We start from the raw sequence: 7812 nt of genomic DNA on the forward strand, positions 1-7812 counted from the left end.
TTTCTGTACTGAACACATCATACTGTTTCAGATTCTAAGTGCAATAGTGGGCAGTTACCCAGGAAGCAAAGGAGCCAGGGCTCAAAAGAATGCTGTTACCAGATGTGGGAATTACAAGCCATTGCACCTCAACATCCATCCACATCGACATAACTTTTCCTATCCTTTACAGGCATACCCTTCCTCAGATGTTACTTTTGAGTTGTTTAGTTGCATTTACCCCTCAGGTAAAGGCAATGTTAAACAATTGCTATTGATTTTTTATATCATCACAAAGAAGCAAATAGATGATATAGTGTTAGAGATGTGTGTGTGTGTGTGTGTGTGTGTGTGTGTGTGTGTGACAGAGAGACAGAGAGAGATGGAGGGAGGAAGAGACAAAGAAATGACAGAGATATAGTTGATATGGCAAGTGACAACATTTCCTCTCAATGGTTTGCTCTTCAAATGACTTCATCAGCCTAGGTCACAACTGGGAGCTGAGATTTCAAACCAGATTTTGCAGGGGGTTCCACGGACTCAAGTACTTGCACTTGCAGCTTTTCTCCCTGGGGATGAATGAATGAGAAAGCTGAAATAAGTCAGAAGCCCAAATCCAGCCACTCTGGTGAGATTCACAGACTGGTATTCCAACCGCTCCTAACCATAGGCCACATGTCAGGTGCCACGCCCTTAGGGTGGTTGCTGTTAAATAAAACAAACCTGGAGAACAGGATTGTCTCAGGGAGCATTCAGATAGTCCTAATAACAGACAATTTGCAGTTCTAATTATCTATTTTTTTAAGATTGTCTTCTTTGTAAGAGAGTCTCTGTGTGTATGTGTGTGTGTGTGCTTTAACTTCTACAGAAAAGATGTTTCAAAATTTTGACAAGTGTCTCAAAAAATTGGAAGAGGGATTTGACTTTGGTGTTCTGAGTTCCTCAGTCCTTTCATCACATTAGCAAGAAGAATGCAGGATTGGCAGTACTCTGTTGAGCACTGAGTGACAGCTCCGTCCACACCGCTGGTGGACAGTCCGTTGTCATTCCAGGCGACAGTATGGGTCATTGACTGACATCCCCACACACACTTGACACATTGACAGCTGCAGCCTACCTGTCAAGGGACAGAAGACAGCGTGTGCTGGCCCTTTCTGTACACAACCCAAACCCCATTCCTTTGTCTAATACTAACCTCCATTTCAGTGCGCTATGTCCATCCACCTGTCTGTGATCCTCTGCCCTTTTCTGAGTAAGACAGTTCTACAGTATTTGCAATTCTGACACGCACCAGCAGGGAATACCCACCATGACTGCAGATGTGTCCCCCAATGACACAGGCACTCCCACTCTTACCATGTTCCTGACAGCACCATGCTTCTGGTATTTCCTGAAAACAACAAAAAATGGAAGAGCTCAAGTGATACCCCAAACTCTTTCCTTTGCATATCCAGGTGGATTCCTCCTGGACATCATTCCCCATACGTCAGGAGTGTATAATGGGAAGATTTAATCTTGCTGGGTGTTGTGCATCAAGAGAGGTTATTTGCAGGATGTTTTTTTCTCATTTGGAGACAATTTCTTTTATTGTAAACATTTACTTATTTATTTGGGATTTAGAGTCATGGAGAGAGAGGTGAAGAAAGGAAGAAAGACAGAGAGAGAGAGAGAGAGAATCTTCTATCCGTTGATTCATCCCTCAAAAGTCGGCCATCTTTCAAGCCCAAGTCAGGAGCTTTATGTACGTCTCCCACATGTGCTCTGAGATGCACAAACCTGGTTTTCCAGTCCTTAACATCGCGTTGAATCATTAAGTACAGAAGCATGACAAGAACTGGCTCCCAAATGGGAGGGTAGCATTGAAGGCAGCTGATGGAGCCACTGTACCAACATGTCAGGGGGCATTTTCTTTCTTGAGAGATTTTTGTTTATTTGGTTGTTTTTTCCTTGGTGAAGGGTTTTCTTTGTTTTGGGCCAATTTTGCCACTTTGCTGCTCCTGGTATCATTGTCATTTGCCTCCTTTGATTGAATCCACTTTATCTGTGAAGTGAATCGGTGTTGAACTCCTAGCTGGTAAGGCCTATGCCTATGCATGCTTCCTTTTCATAACCTTCCTCTTATGTCCGTAGGCTGGTAGTTTTTCTGACAGTTCAATCATCGCTGTAAACTAGAAACTTAAAATTATGTGTAAGTTTCAATCCTTCAAATTGTCCTGTTACAGTTGTTCACATCGGTTAGCAGCTTTGCAATATTCCCCTTTCCCTAGTGTTTCAATGTTTGTTTCCTAAGCCTAGGACCCAAACTGTTCAAAGCATTCACAAAATAGCATCTGCTTCCCTACCAGCTCAGCATGGATTTTCCCTGTGTGGAAATTTAGTCCCTCTAATAATCTTTCACAGACCTCCAATGTCTTGAAAAGCGTAATTTGTAATTTGCTTGTTTTACAACTGGTATTACATATGTAGGCATTTGAGGGAAAAAAACCTGAAGATCTCAGGACTGCAAATAATGCTTAGATGAGACTAATATAAATTTTACTTTTAAGAGGAAATGCAAATAAGGCAGTAAAGTATCCTCTTTTAGCTATACACCAGTAAAATAAAGCAAGAAAGAATGTTGCAGTTGTATCTGTGGGAAAAAAAAAAAATCTCTACGTGTTTTTATCAGAGAAAAAATAAAGTAGCACTTGAAGATTTAAGAGACTAAATAGGTTCATATTCTTTGTATCAGTTAATTTATCTAAACTTCTTGTGGAGTAATGAAATAAGCCTAAAATAACTTTATAGTTATTATCATTATATATTCATGCAAAAATTGGGAAAAATGAGAATTATGCAGCTATGCAGAAAGAAAAGAGTGCTTAAAATTATGCACCCATGTAAAATTATTCTTTTATTTCCAAAATGGCATTGTCAACATATTTATAATTGCATGGAGAATGCTTATTCTATATCATATATTTCAAAATAGTATGTCTAATTATCCTTAGGAAACTTGCAGGATTAAAATAGCAGCAACATTACATCTAGAATTTATCTAGATGCAGAAAATAATAAGAGAAATATACTAGTGTATTTACAGGGTTTTCTTCAACACAAGGTTATTCTTTATAATGGGTAGGTTTGTGACATTTTTAAAATCAGGAATGATTTTTCGTTGTAACAATAGCTATGTTCTAGATTTTTGAAAAAGTTTGTTTTGAAGACTACCTTTCAAAATAAACCATGAACCCCGACATGAGCTATAAGAAATAGAACAATCTATCCTGCCCTGGTTATGAAACTTACATCTTGGGAAATGAATTCATTCATACCTGCTTCAGGGAGTTTCCTGGGGAGCCTCCAAACCAAGCCAGGGCGCATGAGGACAGAATTCATAAAACTATTTTACTTTTTATATGCAGAAGTTTAGTAAAAATTTCGTTATTCATGAGCTCAGCCTTCTAATCTATTCTGTTCTAACTCTACCAAACAATATCATATGAAAGTCATGGAAAATTTAAGTTACAGGCTACCTCAAGATGAATAAAAAGTCAATTATTTCTGGTTAATGACTGTTTATATTATATTTTACAATAGAGTTGTATACCTTAAAAATTATTTATATATATCTATATACAGACTGAAATTTTTTAATAATGCTGAAATATGTAACAGAGATAAAAAACGAAATAATGTAAGTGCTAAAATATTACCTTGATTATAAAGTATCAGATTCTGTGTATAAAATAGGAGCTATTTATAAAATGTATGGTTTTTTTTTTTGGTTATAACATCAATAATATGATAGTCAATTGATGATTCATCATCATGCCATTTTATAATGAGATCACTGAAACTAAGAAAAATAAATAGCAATTATTAAATGACCAAATTGCAATGTGGTAAAAATACTGTAATTTGAGTGTCTATACTTGTAAATCTATGAGTTTTTACTTCCTTTCCCTAAAACTTAAGAGGAAATTTTCATTTTTTAAGGAGTAGACTACCAGTAGACATTATGATGCCCTTCATAGCAATAAAGTTTAACTTATTTTTGCCGTCCATTAGTATTTGTTCATTTATTTGAAACTCCGAGATAGATTCGTTTTACTGGTTACTCCCAAAATACCCACAATATCTAGAATTATGCCAGGCTGAAGCCAGGAGCCCAGCTTTGAATCTGGTTCTCCCAAGTGAATGGAAGGAACTCAATGACTTGGGCACCTGCTGATCTGCAAGTATCCTAGTTAACAGAAAGATAATATTGGGAGTGCAACTTGGGTTCAAAACTAAGCACTCCTCTATGGGATTTGGACAGCAATACCCTGACTGCTGTGCAAAATGCCTGGTCTGGGGCATTAATATGCAGTGAAAAGGAACAATACTGCATTGATGAAAGATGGGAAGTTTACTGATACTAAAACATAAATGGCAATAGAGGCCAACTACATTCCTCTTATGATGTTCATCACAGATGTTCATCACAAATGCAACTTGTATTCTTCTAATAAAATATTTTATGCAGTGCAGCAGAATGGCTCTGGTCTTCTCATTAAAAGGTTAAATGGAAAAAACAGGGGCTATATTTAATACCTTAATTAAGTGGAAATAAATATTCAGCTTTAAAGAGTGATTTTTATACATGTATATTCAAATTTAATCTTGAAACCTTCATTCATCTGGGAAATTAGAAAGAAGATACATAGCATGGAATTAAATCAATATATTTTTAATATAAAATAAAGAATTCGAACTTTAGGTAATAGGGGTAGTTCCATTTCTTCTCGGTGTTTGACAGCCTAACACAACTTATTTAAGACCTGGTGTTTTAGCCTCAGTTCAGACTCCAAAATATACATGAAAATATGTGGTTTGAAAGCCATGTATGGTTAACAAAACTATTTTCAGAATGTAAAAATAGTATATCCCTGATTCAATGAAATACTTGTGTTGATATATGAGAACTGTCCCTGGCAGAAATTAAGACCTCAATTTATCTTGTTTTGACTAAATGCACAATGATGACAATGTTAATTTGCAAAGTAAAATGTGCAATGATTAAGTTTCTCTCATAACAAATATATTGGTGAGCAAAACTGGTATTCCTTATATCATCATGGAGCTTGAAGATGGGAATGCAGAAATTAATATGAAATAATATTAAATAATTATGTAGTTATAATATGTAAAGCATTTGAATAGAAATAGCAGGACTAATCTATTGCATCACCACTATTAGCCACCGATATCATATCAAAATTTAATTAATGCTGTATAATAAGATTTCCTAATTTTCAAAATCTTTTTAGAGTTTGTTACTTTTAATGATTAATCTGCATGATGCCTTTGTAGGCTTAGAACTTTGTCCCACCCCTTCCTCTGTCCCCATTTATTCCCTGGTTGTCTCCGTGTTATCACACTAGTATAGCCCTTCCGTCCGTGGTTACATGTAGAAGCTTCTAATATTTAAATGTATCGTGGCAAGGTCAATATAGGAAAATGTAGAAAAAGCAATTATCATAACATAAAGGTGTATTCGTAAATCCATAGGAAGTCCTGCTTTTATTCAGGAGTAGAGATAAATAGCATGCAGTAACTTTCCTTCCTTGTATGGGGCAGGAATTTCTGCTGTCACTAAATCACCACCTATGAAGACCTATCCAGGATCAGAGCACTTGGCATTCACATGAGTCTGTACCCAGTTGCATAGTTTGACAATGTAGACTCTTGGAGACACCAAATGGCTAGCTCAGGTAGTTAGGTCCCTGGAATCTCAGGTAAACTTGTGCATTGAGTTTCCAGTGAGTTCCTCCGGGCTTCACAGAAATGTGCGGACATGAAACAGAACCTAGGAGCATTTGCTGTGTCTCTCCCTGTTAAATTCATGCACTCATTAGTTTAAGAACACCACAAAATAGAACGTGAAAGGTGAAATTTGCTACCTTCAAGAAAATGCCAGCTTTATATAAATATTTATGTAACTTATAGAAACCACATTTTATATTTATTTGAATGTAGTGCAGAAAACTCAGAATTCGTCAAAATTGCATAACAGCAGAGTGTTTTGTAGATCTAGAATAAGATTATTGAGGTTCAAATCTGTTCTTCCACTTTCCAGTTAAATGGTGATCTCAATAAACAATGTCATTGATATCTCCATCAAGGTTATAACCTTTAAAAGAAACGACTTTTTAAAAAAGAATTATTTATTCATTTATTTTGGAAAGACAACTTACAGAGAAGAGAGACAGAGAGAAATATCTCCTGTCTGCTAGATCACTCCCCAGTTGGCTGCAACCGTCAGAGCTCAGCTGATCTGAAGCCAGGAGCCAGGAGCTTCTTCCAGATCTCCCAGGTGAGTACAGAGTCCCAAGCCTTTGGGCCATCCTCCAATGCTTTCCCATGTCACAAGCCAGGAGCTGGATGGGAAGTGGGGCACCAGGGATACAACCAGCAGCCTTAGGGGATCCCAGTACATGCTATGCAAGAATTTAACCACTGAGCCAAAGTGCCGGGCCAAAAAGAAAAAGAAACTACTTATATTATTAATATCTGGCATATAGGATCATTGGAAGGCTCAAGTGAGTTAATTCACATTAAGTGCCTAATTGTTTTTTACATAAAAATATCACCGTTACCTTTATTGACACATGGGGACAGAATGGACAGCAACACGGGACAGAACAGTTTTGGTAGAGCAGCCAGCGGTGGCAGACAGGCTAATACTCCTCATCCTCACCGTCTCCCTCAGCATGGTCTGCTGCCACCTGTTCATAGTCCTTCTCCAGGGCAGCTATGTCCTCGCGAGCCTCAGTAAACTCTCTCTCCTCCATGCCCTCACTCACATACCAGTGAACGAATGAATGCACGCTTGGCGTACATGACTTGTGGTTCAGACGAGCCCAGGCTTGGGGAATGGCTGTGGTGTTGCTGAGCACGCATGCAGCTCGCGGGACCCTGGCCAGGTCTCCACAGGGCACCACAGTGGGAGTCTGGTAATTAATGCCAACCTTAAAGCCAGTGGGGCACAGACTGGATGCTCTGCTTGGTCTTGATGGTAGCAATGGCCGCGTTGACGTCTTTGGAAACCACATCCCCACGGTATAACAGGCAACAAGCCATGTATTTACCGTGGCGAGGGTCACATTTTACCATCTGGTTAGCTGGCTCAAAGCAAGCATTGGTAAGCTCTGCTACAGAAAGCTGTTCGTGGTAGGCTTTCTCAACAGAGATGACTGGGGTGTGACTGGCCAGAGGGAAGTGGATGTGGGGATAGGGCACCAAATTGTTCTGACACTTCTTCAGGTCAACATTCAGGGTTCCCTGAAACAGGAGAGAGGCTGTGATGGAGGACACCACCTGTCTCATGAGGCGGTTCAGGTTAGTGTAACGGGGACGCCCAATGTCAAGGTTTCTCTGACAGATGTCATAGATGGCCTCGTTGTCCACCATGAAGGCACAGTCGGAGTGCTCCAGAGTGGTGTGCATGGTGAGGATGGAGTTGTAGGGCTCCACTACAGCTGTGGAGACCTGAGGGGCAGGGTACATAGAGGACACCAGCTTGGACTCCTTGCCGTGATCGACAGAGAGGCGTTCCATCAGAAGCGAGATGTACCCAGAACCAGTAACCCCACCAAAGCTGCGGAAAACCAGTAATCATTTCACACTGAGTGCCTAAATGATCACTGGCTTGCAGTAAGAATTTTTTTTATTTTTTTATTTTTTTTTAATATATATTTTTATTATATTATTTATGTATCTGAGGTGAAGGGGGATATTGAGGGAGAATCCCCACCCAGTCTCCCACCCGCCCAAGGTCCCAGATGTGGGGCATGCTGAGATACTTGCTCA

The 7812-nt window shown here is 39.1% G+C and overlaps 1 pseudogene; it reads right to left on the reverse strand.

Annotated features, from left to right (window-relative positions):
- Positions 1-6680: 6680 nt before the first annotated feature.
- Positions 6681-7608, reverse strand: LOC101529244 (tubulin alpha-1C chain-like; annotated as a pseudogene).
- Positions 7609-7812: the final 204 nt, after the last annotated feature.

This window comes from Ochotona princeps, chromosome 25 (assembly GCF_030435755.1).
Source record: "Ochotona princeps isolate mOchPri1 chromosome 25, mOchPri1.hap1, whole genome shotgun sequence".
NCBI lineage: Eukaryota > Metazoa > Chordata > Mammalia > Lagomorpha > Ochotonidae > Ochotona > Ochotona princeps.